Raw genomic sequence first — 15248 nt, 5'->3', positions numbered from 1 at the left:
CCCCAAACTCAAAATTTTCTAAAATTTTACTTTAGAAGCTTTTTAAATATTTCTAAAGCGCTAAGACATAGAGCGCTACAAACATCAGAATCAGCTTTAGAAGACAAATTATGTTATGGGAAGATGTTTTTGAAATCCCCCTTCCCCCAAACTCAAAATTTTCCAAAAATCTACTTTAGAAGATTTTAAAATATTTCTAAAGCACTAAGAGATAGAGTGCTAAAAACATCAGAATCAAATTTAGATGACAAGTAATATAATGGTTATAGGTTTTGGAAATTTTCTGTCAACAAGAACTCAAAATGTGCCGATAATCTTCTTTATATGCTTTTTTCATTGTGTGTAAGTCGATATAACGTGTAATGCAACAAACATCTAAACCGAATGCAGATAACGAGAAGTATTGGGGAAAGAAGCTTTTGAAATCCCCCTTCCCAAACTCAAAATTTTCTAAAATTCAACTCTAAAAGCTTTTTAAATATTTCCAAAGCACTAATAGATAGAGCGCTACAAATATCGGAATCGACTTCAGAGGACAAATTATGTTATGGGAAGATGTTTTTGAAATCTCCCTTCCCCAAACTCAACATTTTCCAAAATTTTACTTTCGACGCTTTTTTAAAAATTTTGAGTTTGGGGAGACGGGGGATTTCAAAAACATCTTCCCATAACATAATTTATCCTCTAAAGTCGATTCTGATGTTTGTAGCGCTCTATGTCTTAGAGCTTTAGAAATATTTAAAAAGCTTCTAAGGTAAAATTTTGGAAAATTTTGAGTTTGGGGGGAAGGGGGATTTCCAAAACATCTTCCCGTGATATAACGTGTCCTCTGAAGTCGATTCTGATGTTTTTAGCACTCTATCTATTAATGCTTTAGAAATATTTAAAAAGCTTCTAAATTAGAATTTTGGAAAATTTTTAGTTTTGGGGGAAGGGGGATTATCAAAACATCTTCCCGTAATATAACGTGTCCTCTGAAGTCGATTCTGATGTTTTTAGCACTATCTATTAGTGCTTTAGAAATATTTAAAAAAGCTTTGAAAGTAAAATTTTGGAAAATTTTGAGTTTGGGGGAAGGGGAATTTCAAAAACATCTTCCCATAACATAATTTGTCCTCTAAAGCTGATTCTGAAGTTTGTAGCGCTCTATGTCTTAGCGCTTTAGAAATATTTAAAAAAGTTTCTAAAATAAAATTTTGGAAAATTTTGAGTTTGGGGCAAAGGAGGATTTCAAACACATCTTCCCAAGACATAACTTGTCCTCTTAAGTCGATTCTGATGTTTGTAGCGCTCTGTGTCTTACCTAGATCCTAGCACCATGCCAGCGCATCAACCAAACGCCACCAACGAGAGGCTCAGTTGACCGCCACTGAAGAGTCACAACGTTGCTGGCGTGCCGCCGGAAGAGGCGGCGGTGTTTGGTTGACTTTGAATTAATTTTGCGGCAATTCGTTATTGCGTCAACCGCAAAGTCGAAGCTTTTCTTTTCTCGTGTGGTTTAAGTATTTCGATTTTCTTGATTAGAAATCAAGCAGGGCTTGCAATATTCCCAAATTTTCAAGGATTTCCTCAGAAATCTATTCGCCACCGCAAAAAAAATGTGGTTCCCTAAATCTCCAAAAATCATCCAATCATGGTACCACCCCAAGAGATTTATCACTAGTGACTATCCCTGCAAAATATTACTTTGAATACCATAATTCTTCACTACTCTCTTGTACATTAATTTTCGTCTCTTGTGTTACTTTGCATATAAACCAGACAGATACAATTGCAATATACATGGCTCTTCATATGCTGACAAAAGTATTGTCTTTATAAGATTAAGTAATAAAAACAAGTCTTTTTTTAACTGAAAGTAAGGAGCGACATTAAAACTTAAAACAAACAGCAATTATACCGTATATGAAAGGGACTTTCCCCTCCGCCACGCCTTGCTCTTTACGTTACTTCAGCGTAAAGAGCTAGGGGTTGAGGAGAGGACAGCCCCTTTCATATACAGAATAATTATTGTTCATTTTAAGTTTTAACATCGCTCCTTACTTTCAGTTAATAAAACTTGTTTTTTATTTAATTCCTGAACATTTTTCAATTAATGTTGGTTTGATTTTGGCTCACAGTGCATGAAATATTAAAACACAATTGGCACATTAGTTTTGGCAGATTTATTCTAGACATGAAGCGTCACCCCTCTTCAATACCTTGCTCTTTACGCTAAATCTGTTGGCACTTTTAAAACAGCTTCCTATTCTAATTAAAAAGCCCTTTTTTTCAATTTTAGTAAACAGTCAAATTTTAGCGTAAAGAATAAGGTATTGAGGAGGGGCAATCCTTCATATATGGCATAAATTCTGTTTGTTTTTTGAATAATGCTGCTAAATCTGGCTCACCCTCTATGAAATATACCCCTCCCCCTCATGGAACTCCTCCGTGGAAATTTCATCCAACGTAAAGTGCACCTCCCCCCCGGCAAAGTCCCTCCAGCCACGTCTTTCCTCGCTGAGAATCTCCCCTCTCTGTAAAATTGCTTGTGGACAACTCACCCTGAAAAATTCTCCTTAGCATTTTTTTGTTGGAATAAGACTTTAATATATATATAGGTTTCTTGGCCACTCCAGAAATGCCCCCTTCTGTGGAAATTATTTCCCAGAAAACAAAATGCACAGGAAAAATCCCCCGGAACATCTCCAAATAAAAAATTTGGCAAAGAGAATGTAAAACAATTAAAAAGAATTTCATATAGTAATTCCGTCAATACCCCCCAGTGTACCATCTCCCCCAGAATATTCACTCATCTGAAATTTCCCTCCCAAAGGAAAATTCTCCCCTTAGAAATACACCCCAAGCACAACTTCCCCCTGGCTAAGGTGTATCTTTGCACTTTTAAACGTTTTATGGAGAGTCCGTAACTACACAAAGTCCATGCTAGTGTTTCAATAAACTCAACAGAAACCTTATGAGCGCATGGACCAATAAAAATAAAAACATCTTCTCATAATATAATTTGTCCTCTAAAAACAATTTGGATTTTTTTACTGGTCTTATCTCTTGTCAAATCCTTTCCCTAACTAATAGTTTAAATGGCTTGCTTATCAACGCACTCTTCTACCCCATTGCATTTGCATTATACCCTTAAAGCGGTTATGATAACAAAGTTCTGACATCACAAACGGGTTTCATAAGCAGGTCAGCTATATAGTAAATAAGTTTAAAGAGATGAATGTTAAAGAAAATAGGATTTTGGAATATATTTTAATGAACAAGGTTAAAAGCTGAAGTTGTGTAAGGTAAGCAGTGATTTATAATTATGATAGTAACATAGGATGAAATGTGAGCTAAAACAATTAGTAATGTGCAGTAATTTACCATTATATAGAGGGGAGGGGGGAGGAGTGGAGGTAGGTACTTCAAAGGACCGTCCCGTGACATACCTTAGCATGTAGATCCATTCCTGAAAGTTTCATTTTCCTAACCCAACCCCTTTCCAAGATAGCCAAAAGTAACTAAAGTAGAATTTTACCGAAAACAATTCTTACTTTAAAATATGTATAATGATCCTAGTTAACATATTATCCAAGAGGAGAACCTTTATCATCAAGTCTTTCCTCTTTTTTCCTTCTTTTTCCAACTGAAAAGAAAAAAATTGTTGCCATGCTCTCAACACAATGCATAAATCTTTGGAAACTGCTGTTATAAATTGTTTTTGTAGATAGCGTTCATCCTGTTCATTGTTAATTCTGTTTTTTTTTAATGATAGATAAAGCAGTGGCAAAAATACAAAATATTGCTATAAATATACATATAAATACAGAGTATAATACCCCCACCCCCTTAATGTGAAAATATACAACAAAAATTGCATTCTGATTCTAAATATAACCTTCTTTTACATCACAAATAAATTTTGCCCCTACCCCCCTGATGTGCAAATATATACCCTGATTTGGATATATTTAGGGGTTGGGGAACAGTTCATTTGGTTATATTTAGGCTCAGAATGCAATTTTTGTTATATATTTGCACATTAGGGACAAAATTTATATAAGTTTAAACCTGTAGAGAACATATGCTTGGCTTTCCTCCTCTGCAAAACATGTCATGTATATAATCCTCTAAGCCAAAGAAATAAAAAGAGGGTAGACAAAGAGACCTATTGATAACTTCCCAATGGATTAATTTCTGAAATTGTCATTCACCTAACCCAACCACTTTCAAAGATAGTAAGAAATCCCTAAACTACAATTTTACTTCTTATTTTCCTAATTTTCTCTCTTTTTTGTCATTCTGATTGTATGAGTCCCATCCAAAAAAAATTTTTTAGCCCCTTGCTGGTAAGATTTTTGTTAAGAAAAAATGATATTTAAACCGATATGCGCCTTTCGTATTTTTAAATGGTGTGCAGAGTCTTTGTAGAACGTCTCCTCAAAAATTATCTTCATATAATCAAAAATACTTCATCCTCATCTATAACCAAGCGCTGGAAATAAAGTAGTCTTCTTGTAACCTAATGTAACCTGTAACTAGTAATCCCAATTAAAGTTTTAAATTCTATTGGTGAGTTGTGGGAAGTGCGGGTACTTGAGCTACCTATCCCCAGCAGTTTAAGGCTTATAAGCCGGCCGATACCAATACAGTGCTTCCCACTCACTCCCACCTTTTTCTGCACAGTCCAAAACAAATGATGTATAGCCCTTTTTGTATCATCTTTATTGTGCATTAGTGATTAGTAATCATTTTGTCTCTTCTTTAGGATATCAATAGAAGCCTTAAAAATCTTTTTATCTGTGTGTCAAGGCAGGTTTGAACTCATGATTGCAGTGTAGGTATTTGGTAAATTTTTCATGTAGCGGTGACACTCAAGGGAAATAGTCCCCACAGTCAGTGGCTGACAATCAAATAAGACATCGAACAACTCCCCTTTTCCCCGGTCAATATTCACCCCTTCGACCCCGCCTCCCGTGTCAACAAAATCCCGCTGGATGAAAAGCTGACACGGCATAGAAGGGAGGGATGCAACTCTCAATTAAATAACAAACTATTAAGAAGAAGGGGCATATGATTTAAAACTGTAATACAGTACTGAATGTAATCTAGAATGCGAAGGTCATAAAGTCAACTCACTATGATTAACATTAGATCTTTATCTATTAATGTCTCGTGAATTGAGGTCAGAGGGAGACCCTGGGCTTAAAAAAGAAGCCTTGGCTGCTAGTATATCAGCAGTATCATTATATTTGATGGCTTTGTGATTTGGAATATTATTATTATTATTCATTACCCGTCAAAAAAAGTACAAAAGACGGAGGATCACTGAAGATGACAAAAAGAGAGGTAGATAAAATAAAAAACAAATACACACCAAACACATTACAAAGACTAGTAAGAAAAACTAAATTATACATTAAACTAAAGATGGCAATCGATTGATGTCTTCCGGGAGCCACTGTATCACATTTGGCCTAAGCAGTGAGTCACTAAACCAAGGGATAAGAAAACTGAATGAAAAGGTAGGTATTTTCTAAGCTAGAACCTGAAAATAAAGCGAAAAGGTGGGAGATTCCTTGCATATCCTATGTGTATAAAATATATACAATTTTGAATTACTGTAGATGAAATTCATGATGTGTGCAAGAACTTGGATCAATAGCAAGATATATTTCCTTGTGTTGTAAAATACGACATCGGACGATCGCGGCTCAAAATTGCGAAACGAACAACTAAACAAGAAAAACAAAAGGGGGAGGAAAACAGTGTAATTTTACGTCAGCTATTATGTATAGGAGGAGTCCCTTGTACATTATAGCTCACACCACCCCTCAGGGATGGTGGATCATTTAGTAAGCAGGGTGTGTCATATGTCTAATTTTGGTTTCTTTCTAGATGGTGGAATCTTACGACAGAGTAAGAAAACGACCTCAAAATCGCAAAATTGACGCAGAAGAGGCAGCTAAGTATATTTTTGATATTCTAGAAGAGATGTTGTTGGATTTGCCGAACGATGATGCTGATCATGATCAAGACTTCCTGTCTCCAGAAGATTTTATCAATGATCTTGATCCATACTTGTTGCCTCTACTGTACAATCGGCACTTATTTTTGGAAAAAGATGACGTGGTGGCTAGCAGTGAACGCAGCGACGTTGACTCGGGGTAAACTCCAACGTCTAGTCAGCAACAGCAACCGGTAGTAGCAAGTACTGAAAAATAAAAAAAGAAATAAAAATTCCAAGAAAAATTCTGCTGCAAAAAAGTAGAGATAGAAAAAGTTGATCTGTCTTGGAAAAGAAAGCCTCGCCAAGTTCCAGACATCATGGAGACTCCATTGCAATACTTCCAAAATTCTTTGACAATGAAATTTTTGAGTTGATAGTTGAACAAGGTAATGTCTTTGCACTTCAAACTGAAGGATGCAACCTCTGTCTCACTGTCGAAGAGCTAAAAATTTTCATGAGCATTATTGTACTACTGGGGGTGATAAAAGTTCCCTATTATCGAATGCATAAGCAGCTACCAGATACCTGCAATTGCCGACAAGATGGGCAGACAAAGATTTGACAAGATCAAACTTTTTTTCATTTCAACAACAACGGAAACTTAAGAAACCTTGAGAACCAGGATTTGACAAGCTATACAAGATTAGACCCGTCCTGGCTCATATCCGTTCCAAGTTTCTCGAAGTCAACCCTGAAGGACACCATTCCATTGACGAGCAAATGATTCCTTTCAAGGGATGAAGCAACTTAAGACAATATCTACCAAAAAAGCCGACGAAGTGGGGAATAAAAGTGTTCACACGAGCTGGTGTGTCAGTTTTTGTACATGATTTTGAAGTTTATCAAGGTAAGGACACTCTTCTTGAAGATGATATAGAGCCAGATATTGGAGTTTGAGGCAATATAGTTTTACGTCTTACCAGAGAAAATGAACTACAAGATTTACTTTGACAACTGGTTTTCAAGCTTGAAACTAATGAGTTTGCTCAAATTTAAAGGATTTTCTTGTATTGGTACGCTGAATAAAGCGCGACGGAAGGGATGCCCGCTCCTCACAGATGGTGAAATGAAAAAAAAAACAAGAGAGAAAAACTTCCGATCACAAGACCGACATTCATTCTGCTGTTATTGGAGCTGAAATGGTTAGATAACTGCACGGTTTGCTTGGCTTCGACGTATGCAGGAATAACACCACAGGATACGTTCAGACGCTGGAACGTTAAGGATAAATCCAGGATTGAAGTTTCAAGGCCAGCCAATGTTTATGAGTACAACCGTCGTGTGGGTGGTGTAGATTTAGCAGACTTGCTGGTGGAGAAAGCCAAACTCATCTTCGGACACAAGAATGGCATATGAGAATCTTCTGGGGGCTTATTGACACGGCAGTCTGCAATAGTTGGCTTTTTTTAAAAGTCAGGTGTCAAAGCACTCACTTCAAGGACAGACGAACCGATGATCTTAAGAGCCTTCAGGTCAGAAGCTGCAGCAGGGTTGTATGCCTCAGCACGTGTGTGAAATGGGGCTCGAAGAAAGTCCCAGCCCCATTCAAAGTCGCAATCGAATCCGGTCGGCAATATCTGCTCAAGCCGATGAGCTTGATCACTGGCCAAAATAGACTGAGAAGCAGAGCCGCTGCAATCAGTGCAAGTCAGGATATACCGCTTTTGGATGCGAGAAATGTGAACTTTCACTATGCCTTACTGCCAAAAACAACTGTTTTAAATCCTTCCACAACAAGTGAAAATGCCCTATTTTTAACGAGGATGGGGTACTGAGGAATCACAAGCATATTCGAGGGATTGGAAGAATTTGGCCTTACACGAGAATTAATGCAATTGTATTGGGATTAGTGAAGAGCCGACTTCAGGAGAAAAAGGGATGGGAGTTTTAAAACACACTCTGAGATTTCTATATAAATCCCTGAGAACATGGAAAGTGATCGGTTTACGCTTCACTTTGCCCTATGAAGAAGTATGGACCAATAAATTAAGGAATTGATCACACGTTTAACGTCATGTACGGCGAGGATCAGACTTTCTCCCAAAGATCCAGTGCCAGCGAGGGCGGTAAAAATTGCTGTACGAGCATGAGAACAGCCCAGATTAGCCTGAAAACCAAACTGATATGAGGAAACGTATCATTTCTCTCTTAGCTCATCAACAATAAGGAGCTTGAATAGTTTGCAGAGCGTAGTGGAGACGGTGATGGAAAGAGGAACATTGCATATCAGATTTTTCTTTTTTGGGAATCAGAGTCAGATCACCAATGCAGAACGAGGAAGGAACAATAACTATATCAAGTATCATTTGCATGAGAAGGCTGAGGTGACGCACTAGTACATAACTTCAATTAATGATGTGCAGAGTGCTCACCATGTCTATCCCACAAGATATTTTCTTTTTGAGTCAGGATATAGCTTTGATGAAAGCTTCACAAGTAACAACAAAATCATGGACAGGAGATTCATCAATGAAATTGTAAAGCTTGTCAGAAAATTGTGACTCTAAAACAGGATCAGGCTCAGAAAATTCATTTAAAAAATGGGATACCGATTCGGACAAAGGAATATCTTTCGGGTCTCGCAAGTTAGAGGAGATAATACGAGGTAAATGCTTCCACAGTAGATCAGTGAATTCTTAACCTTCTCGGAATTTAGATCAACGAAGGGCAAGTTTCTTAGCGAAACATTTTTAGATACTTTTCTCAGTTCATTGACTATGCCTTGACGGGGGCATAGGCAATATCTCCATAATTTGTATCAAGACTTAACACAGTCAAAAGCTTCAGACAGCAGCTAGATTTCCTGACCATCCAGGAACTTGGGTGCCAATACGGATTTTTTCAGAGGAACTGCCCTATTTCCAGCGCACAAAAGTACATGACAGATTTCTACGGAATAGATATCAAGAATTAATATAACCTCATTACTGTCTTTAATGGAAGCCTTTTACAGAAGATGAAATGGAACCCGGATCTTGTTTAGGATGCTATCTAAAGTTTCGATGTACTGAGATGTGTCAATTTTTCCCAATCATGAGGAGTATACCACTTATACCGGAGAACAATATGAGATTGTTAGTTGTGCAAGAGGAAGAATGAATGTAAGTAAACCAAGCAGATTTCTATTGAACTTTAAAATCATCACAAAATATTCCGTATAGCAAAGAAGCACGGATAAAAGCTGAAGACAAACTGCAATTTAAATCACCTACGATCAAATACCTGATTTTAAGTTTAAGGACATCAAGAAGAAGCTAGGTGTAACAAAAGCTACAAAATAAGAGCTAGGTTTACTAACTGTTAATTAGAAATCTCTCTCCGAATCTTCATCTTTGTAATCTGCGAGTAAATACACTTTTATTGCTACGCACTCATCTACTCGAACAGCCAAAAAACAATCACTAGGAAAAAAAACACCGGAGTTAAAATTAGATGCTATAAAAGTAAAAGCTCTGTCTTTAGAAGCACAACGCTTAGCTGGAACCGAGGACGTTTTAAAGGTGGCACAAATGTCAAGTAAACCAAGGTTGTGCTTAGTCAGGAAATATTCCTGCAAACACAGAATATCATGATTATGAACCATATTCTCAAGCATAGGTATCTTGTTAATAAGACTACCATTATTGTTCCAAAATAGAAAGTGAATATCCATTTATCTACTTAGCTGCCCGTTTATCGGTTTGAGCGTTCCCAGTGCATTTGGTACTGTAACAGGTGTAACCAGATACTTAACATGTAATGCAAAACACGTACCAAATATTAGAAAAGTCTCCATGGAACCACAGCGAGAGCACAGTTCTGCCTTCTTACAATCAGCAGCAATATGTCCTTGTTGATGGCATCTGAAACACCACCCGGGTATGAATATGAATTCCTGGACAGATAAGTTCTCATAACCCACCTTCACAAAATTTTTCAAAAGAGAATTGAGATCACTCTGTTGTTCAAAGTAAGTCTTGTTGACACATGCCTGGCCACACTGCGAAGCATTGACGCACTTTGGAATAATTTTCTCTAGATCCTTTTCGCTCACTTCTGTCGGCACGCCTTTCATTACACCGATGCAGGCGGGACATATAACAGAGGCTAAAAGGCAAGGTTGGAGCTTTTTCATCTGGCCAGCAGTTGAGGAGGCAGCGGGTTTACTTTTTACGACAATTTTCCATTCTGATGAGGATGGTTTCACCTCTTAAATATCATGTACAGCTTCAGGACATATTTTATCAATAATATCTTTCCTTAATAGTGGAGATGAAAGATTGGACTGGCAATTTTTTAACACAGTGGCATAGGTAGGAGGCTTGCATTGGTTCTTTGTGCAAGACGGCTGAGCGGAAGAGGGCGAGGCATATGCTGCTTGCACTGCGAGATGTTGCATATTTAGCTTGGACAAACTGTCAATTTTACGGGAAAGCTCATTCATTCCACAGTCTAACGTTGCAACGATCGCATCACCAATTATTGGAATTTCACGAGGTGAGTATATCACGAATTTCAGAATCATAAGTTTTTCTTTCGGTGCTGTAAATGACCACTTACAAATGTCAAGGACATTTTTATCGTCTATTTGGTATCTAATTATCTGTGTTCCAATTTCAAGCACCTGATGTATAACCTGCTTTGCCTTTAGAATGGAATCATGACTGAAAAAGCTTGTCGACTTAGTAATATTGTTTCGATTTTGATACCATTGATCATTGATCGATAAATAAATTCAAAATTGGATTTAAAATAACTTTCAAGCATCCACTATTTCATAATTGCACTTACGGTAGCAATATTCAATAGATAAAAAATCCGCTACAAATCAGTGCCAAAATCCGTCACCAATATAAACTCAGTCAAGCACCACAATCGGATAATTACCACAAATTTTAGATTCAAGTGACGTGACAGAAAGTCAGTAAGGAAAAGAATCATCCTAACAAGTTCTGAGTAATTATTCAGAATTACTGCTTTGTCCAGCACGTATGTGATTGAATTCCCTTGTAATTAAAATGGTAAAACTTAAAATGTTTTCAAAAAGTGGCGTAATTTTGTCAAAATCCTGGAAGAGGGTGGTCAGGGCCTGATAAAGGGCGATTGGAACGATTGGGCCCAATCAGGTCCTGCGTTACAATCAAAGTGAACAAAAAAAGATTTGAACTTTAAAGCAAATTATTTTTGGTGATAAGGGATAAATTATAACCTATTCAAATAATCAAAAATAGATTTATTTTAAGTTTGCATTGCTGGAGGAGATTTATTAATGTATTAATTATTATATAATATATACTTTATAATATAGAAAACTGATACCCGTTCAAGTCAGATTTATTGAATTTAATCGGGATAGTTTTATAGGCTATTACAGAAATTTTGCACTACGTACTTGAACTACTTTACGTACGTAAACTGCTATGCATGTATATCTTATTTAAATATTTAATATATAGAGAAGGCCCCAATAAAAAAGATCAAATTGGGCCCAGCAAGTATTTAATCCGGTCCTGAAGGTGGTTGTAATGTTGGAGCCAATTTTTCCAATTTTGCCGTCTTAGAGAAAATACTACTTTTACTACCACAACCTTTTTAACTCTCTGAAAAAAGTACCCAAAAACCTGTAAAATTCTTCACAACCTGCAACCACTTTTAGAAAGTGTTCCAACCTTCTTACCAAAGTTAGTTCAGTCTTCATTGATCGATTCCAGAATCCGAACCAGTGAAGACCAGTTATTTTTTACTGGTCTGTGTACATACTATCGGTCTTCATTGTTCTGAAATATGTCAATGAAAACTGAACTTTCGATGTTTTGAAGTAGAAAAACTAGGACATCATTAGTTGCTATACTAGACGCGATGAGGTCGACAAAAAAGTAATATTGAAATGTGAATTTTGCTGGATAGTATGTAAATATTAATATCGCAGTAACAACCCTCTCTGCTCATCTATGGCAACACAAAAAGACATTTAAATGCACCTGCTATCACCGTTTGAACCTTCTGACACAATTAATCCGTTGTAAAAATAACAAGGTTCCAACGATTGTAAGTACTATTTAGCTATTAATAGTTACTAAAAAACAAAGGTAAATGTTTGCTTTCCTAATACCAAATCTTATATGTAAGCAACGGGTAAACTCCTTGCCTCAGGGCAGGTTTTGTCAGATGCAAACCAACGAAATGGCCCACCCCACTGAGAACATCAAAAGACCTTATGTTCACTCAAATATTCAAATTAATCAACTTGCACAATCTCAGAAAGAGCTAGAAGCTAAAACTTTCACTAACTGTAAGGGGGCCAAGGGACTTCAAATATTGTATGAGTGCAAAGAAGAGAGTGGGGAGGGTGAAAAATATTTATTTCAAAATAATTCTTTTGCCTTTAGTTCGTTTTATAGTTTAGTACTAAGGTGAATTGAAAGATAGGTGCTCATTATGCAAAATATTTATTAACAACATCTTGAGAATCAATGTAATGATCACAATGTAACTGTAAGAGCGTTCAGACATTATGAGAGCTTTGAATATGAAGTCCAAGGGCGAGGTGTTGGCTGGGAGAGGGTGTTAAAATTTAAATAATGTACTAATATTTTAATTGGGAAAAATATTTGGTTCCAGAAAAAACTCGACCCCGTTGAATAGAAATAGTCTAACAGAAGATATTAATATTAATAAAAAGGAATCAACAAAGGAAAATACCCAGCAAGTTTTGATACTTTATAAAATCTAAACTGCACAGGGCAGACTAGTTTTTAACAGATAAAACTAAAAAAAAAATACCAAAGATGTTTATCCACAGGACCGCAGTTACAGTGGTAGCTGCAACTTAGTAAGACACGACCACGTCCCATAATAACAAAAATATATGATAAATTAATTATAATCGATAAAAAAAAAACAATAATTTATTTTAAATCATTAAACAAAACTTCATAACAGAAAAGTAAACAGTAATTCTAAGGCTAAAACTAATAATAATAAAAAAAAGGTACCGAAAATAAGATAACCAAAGATAAATTGCAGCAAATGAATAAATGAAACCAAAAACGAAAAGAAACTAATAAGAACTCAGGCAGAACAAATACTCAAGTGAAAATAACCTAGATTATTATTAAACTTAAAACAGAAAGAATCAAAGTCTACATTCGGTTAAAAACCTTATCCAGACAGAAATTTGTGAAAAACAGTTGTTGTTGTTGTTTTCACGAAGTCCCTCATTGCTATTTTGACAATTTTGGTATACTTAAAATTAAAGTATAGTTGTGTAAGTATAGTCAGTATAGTTTTGATGATGCACATGAAAGCAAGTTTGCATTTGTCAACTAGAAAGACTAAATATTGGTTCTGATTTTGTTGCGCTAACATGTTAGTTTTTTGGATATAACCTTGTTCAATCTGTTTGCTTTTATTTTTGATTTATGTTTATAATCGGGACACTATTTTGCTGGTTATTTCGAATTCTTTCGGGAAAGACAACCGCGAGGGAATATTTATGGAATAACTGAATATAGATTTATGCTAATCAAAACTAACTGGTTTGACTTTGAACTTATTTATCAGGTAAATGGATGAAGGTGGCAAAACCAAACTTGTTTGGAGCCAGGTAATGAACTATATTTCCTGATCATTAGCATGCGGTCAAAAAACAGAGATTTAAGTGAATAGAGCGGTGGAGTTTTCGCCCGTGAATCTATTGCAGAAGAAAAGAAAACTATGGCCATTCAATGAAAGATTCTAATCATAGGCAGTAAGATAGCGCTGCCTAAGTAAAGAACGATGTGGGCACAATGTTTTTTTTTCCTCCATACCCGGGCACTTCGTATTGAAGGAGTTGTCATAAAAACTTCGAGAAGGGCTCATTCGATTGGAAATTGGAGTGGCTAGTGCCCTTTTTAATAGTCAAAAGTGATTGGAGGGCAACTAGCCCCCCCCCACGCCCATCATTCCCCCAAAAACGTTCAATCAAAATTTTAAGATAGCGATTTTGTTCAGCGTAGTTGATTTCCAGATAAAAAATATGTTTTTGAGGAGGACACTCCCCCACAGCCCTCAGGGCAAGAGTTTTAAGTTATGCCCTGGTGGCATATAAGAACAATGTTGGCACAATGTATTATTTAATAATTTTTGACTTTAGAGCAGGCCACTTCGTATCAAAGAAGTTATCGTAGGAACTTCGAAAAGGGCTCATTCAATTGGAAATTGGAGTGGCTTGTACCCTTTTTAATTGTCGAAAGTGATTGGAAGGCAACTAACAACCCTTCCATGCCCACCAAGTCCCAAAACACATACCCTCAAAATTTTGAGATAGCCATTTTGTTCGGCGTAGTTGATTTCCACATCGAAATTATGTTAGGCAGCGCGATAGCGCCGCCTAAGTAAAGAACGATGTTGGTAGAATGTTTTTTTTCTCCAGCCCTGGGCACTTCGTATCGAAAGAGTTGTCGTAGAAACTTCGAAAAGGGCTCATTCGATTGGAAATTGGAGTGGCTAGTGCCCTTTTTAATAGTCAAAGTGACTGGAGGGCAACTAGCCCCTCCACGCCCATCATTCCCCCAAACACATCCAATCAAAATTTTGAGATAGCCCTTTTGTTCTGCGTAGTTGATTTCCAGATAGAAAATATGTTTTTGAGGAGGAGACTCCCTCACGACCCTCATAGCAAGGGTTTTAGGTTATACCCTGGGGGCATATAAGGTTTTTATAGAGGGCGTTGTCGTAGAAACTTCAAAACAGGCTTATTTGATTGGAAATTCAAAGGGCAAGTGCTCTTTTTAATAGTCGAAAGTGATTGGAGGGCAACTAGCTCCCCCCCCCCACGGCCATCATACCCCAAACACATCCCAAAAAAATTTTGAGATACTCATTTTGTTCAGCGTAGTTGAGTTCCAGATAGAAATATGTTTTGAGGAGGACACTCCCCCACAACCCTCAGGGCAAGGGTTATAAGCTATCCCCTGGGGGTATATAAGGTTTTTATTGAAATCTTTGTCGTAGAAACTTGAAAAAAGGCTTATTCGATTTGAAATTCATAGGGCTAGTACCCTTTTTAATAGTCAAAAGTTATTTGAGGGCAACTAACCCCCCTCTCACGCCCACCTTTTCCCCAAACACATCCAATCAAAATTTTTATACAGACATTTTATTCATCGTAGATGAAATTTTTTGAAATTAGGTGTTTAAGAATGATAACCCCTTCCCCCACAGCCCTCAAGGCACGGGTTATAAGTTATGCACGAGGGGCATATAAAGTTTTTATTGAAATTGTTGTCGTTAA

Source organism: Artemia sp. Qi Xiang Cuo, chromosome 1, assembly GCF_049724085.1.
Source record: "Artemia sp. Qi Xiang Cuo chromosome 1, ASM4972408v1, whole genome shotgun sequence".
In the NCBI taxonomy this organism is placed as follows: Eukaryota; Metazoa; Arthropoda; class Branchiopoda; order Anostraca; family Artemiidae; genus Artemia; species Artemia sp. Qi Xiang Cuo.
The sequence above is the reverse complement of the archived record's forward strand: the minus strand, read 5'-3'. Positions refer to the sequence as shown.